Source organism: Propithecus coquereli, unplaced genomic scaffold, assembly GCF_000956105.1.
Source record: "Propithecus coquereli isolate 6110/MARCELLA unplaced genomic scaffold, Pcoq_1.0 Scaffold134, whole genome shotgun sequence".
Taxonomy (NCBI): Eukaryota; Metazoa; Chordata; class Mammalia; order Primates; family Indriidae; genus Propithecus; species Propithecus coquereli.
The window spans coordinates 1,218,547-1,220,944 of record NW_012137636.1 but is presented as its reverse complement, the minus strand read 5'-3'; the positions used below and the strand labels follow the sequence as shown (position 1 = coordinate 1,220,944).

Here is a 2,398-nt window from a genome sequence, read left to right as displayed (position 1 = left end):
TAGAAATCCACATTCCAGCATGAGTATCATGGTTAACAATATTGTGTTGAACACTGGAAATCTGCTAACAAAGTAGATTTCAGATGCCCTTACTGTGGGCACGTGCACACACACACACACACAAAAGGTAACGATGAGAAAAGAGGAATGTGTTAACTGGCTCGATTGATTGTACTAATCTTTTCACTGTGCATATGTGTATCAAAACATCATGCAGTACACCTTAAATACATGCAACTGAAAAAAAAATCCCTATTTCGTAGATACAGAAGCCAAGTGCAGAGGTTTACTAACTAGAAGTGTTTCCTTCACAACCTCCTCTGTGCTTCAGTGGAAGAAAGGCAAACATTTGTGGCTAATATTTAGTCTGCTCCAACAGAGGTTAACTACCATCCAGGGAGACAATTTAACCACAGAAGATAACCCAGATGAAGGGCCTGGTTTACTCTAAGGGCTTCATGTAGAATGCCCTGCTTTAAATGGGGAATTTTCCCTAGGAATCCTTTCTTTGACGTGTTTAGCTTCCTTCCTCCTCTGGCAAATACACAGTGCTTGATCTGAGCCATTCTGTGAAGCAAAGGATCAAATATTGTTTTCTTTGAGAGGGAAATAAGTAGCACCAAAACTTTGGAAAGAACTACAATGCTAAAAGAAAGGGAAAATGGTGAGAAATGGACCTTGTCTACTTGCCCTCTTGAGCACACTGGGTGAGATACGATAATAAGAGCTTTTCAAATGTACACCAGGACACCTTAGCTCTAAAGAATCTTTTACTCAGGAAAAAAAAAGCTTTAAAGAGAATTATTTAATAAATGGGCTGCTACTTTTCAGTTACTCTTCCTAATCTGGATAATTTTTCTAAGACATAAATCTGACCCTGAGTTTAACCAGATATTAAAAGGCTGATCTAAATTATGAAAGAGTATAAATTCTTTCCCTCTCCAAGTTCTTTATATGAAATTATTATTCAATCACAGAACCATACTGGATGAGTCCTTAGGATCAAATGTTTCACTGCCTTTATTTCCTAGAACGTTGCTTTTATTTTCCCCTGACTTTTAAAGGGATTTTTTTTTCTTTCTACCAAACTCACATGAATCATGGAAAGCATTTACTAACTGTATAATTGGGTGTAGCACTGTTCTATAAATTATAACTAGTGAACTACTTTGAATGAATACTTTCCTCAAGGAATTTTGTCATTAAAATCTGGCTACATAATTTATGACCCTTAAATGGTTTTTCTTTTGTGCAGGTTTTTATAAAACTTAATTGTCATTAAATAGCAGAAGTTCTCAGATCTTTCCTTCCCTTATGATTCATGCTCTTCTTTTCCTTTAGCAGCTCCTTTTCCTCCTTTTAACTCTGAGATTTACAAGATCCTCTCATTTGAGCTCAGTCCCAGTTCCCTGGGCTCATGGGGAACAAGGCTCACATCAGTGAATTTCTCTGTTGAGACCCTGCAGGAGGGCAGAAGCACCTTTCCCTACTAGTCCAGCAGTGTTCTCCTCTCATCTTCAGAATATGACTGTCTGCTCCTAGCCCAAGCTCATCAGATCTCTGCTTTTGTTGTCAAGATAGTCTGTCAATGTGGTTCTTCTGGTTGTCATTTGGTGACATTTACTCAAGGCTTTTTCATTTCATGCAAAACATGTTAGTTTAAAGAATTGATATCTCCAGCCACCAAGAGCTGTGCCTTGCATATATGTGAGAAATCAAAAGCATAAAGTACAAAATTCTCATTTTTGTATCTGGTCTATCAGTGGCATCACCAAACTTTCAAGATCCTTTTCTCCAGGCTGTGACCCACCATATCCAATATTTACATTCATGTCTGAGTCTACTAAGAATCAATGACTATATACCACGAGGTGACTTGACAAGATAGACCTATGAATGTGGTATTTCACCTACTGCAGCTCCTTATCCAAATCATATGTCTCTTCCATTCTTCATCTTTCTTGAGAGACAGGTCACAGACTGTGGTCAAAGCAGTTAGTGTGCCAGCTGGATTTCAGCAAAGGCAGGCAGGATTATTAGAGTTGCAACCTGAATTGTTGTAGAGGAGGGATAAGGAAAAGGCAGACCTTAGCTGGGGAAGAAGACTGAAAGGCTGTGCCTCACTTCAGCACCAAGGAGAGCACCAACCACAAGCCCCGTTTGTGGTTCCCTAATGCAATTTAGTCCTTTCCATAAAGAAAGCCGCATAGCAGTGTCTGTAGTTTACAGAATGTTCAACAGATGTCTTGGGGTGGGGTGGGTGTCAGGCATAAAGAATCCAGCTCTCTGCTTTTCTATCCTTGGAGGTACTTTTGTCATAATATTCTTTTAAGAATCTGCATTTCCAGACAGGGGAAATTCATTTTTTAAAACAATTTCTTTAGGTTATTTACTTTTT

General features: G+C 38.7%; 1 protein-coding gene across 1 annotated transcript in view; it reads right to left on the bottom strand.

The window, feature by feature from the left end:
* Positions 1 to 2,398, bottom strand: part of LOC105805796 (engulfment and cell motility protein 1) — a 265,488-nt gene that overhangs the window by 32,707 nt on the left and 230,383 nt on the right. The gene's annotated exons all lie outside the window — the stretch shown is intronic.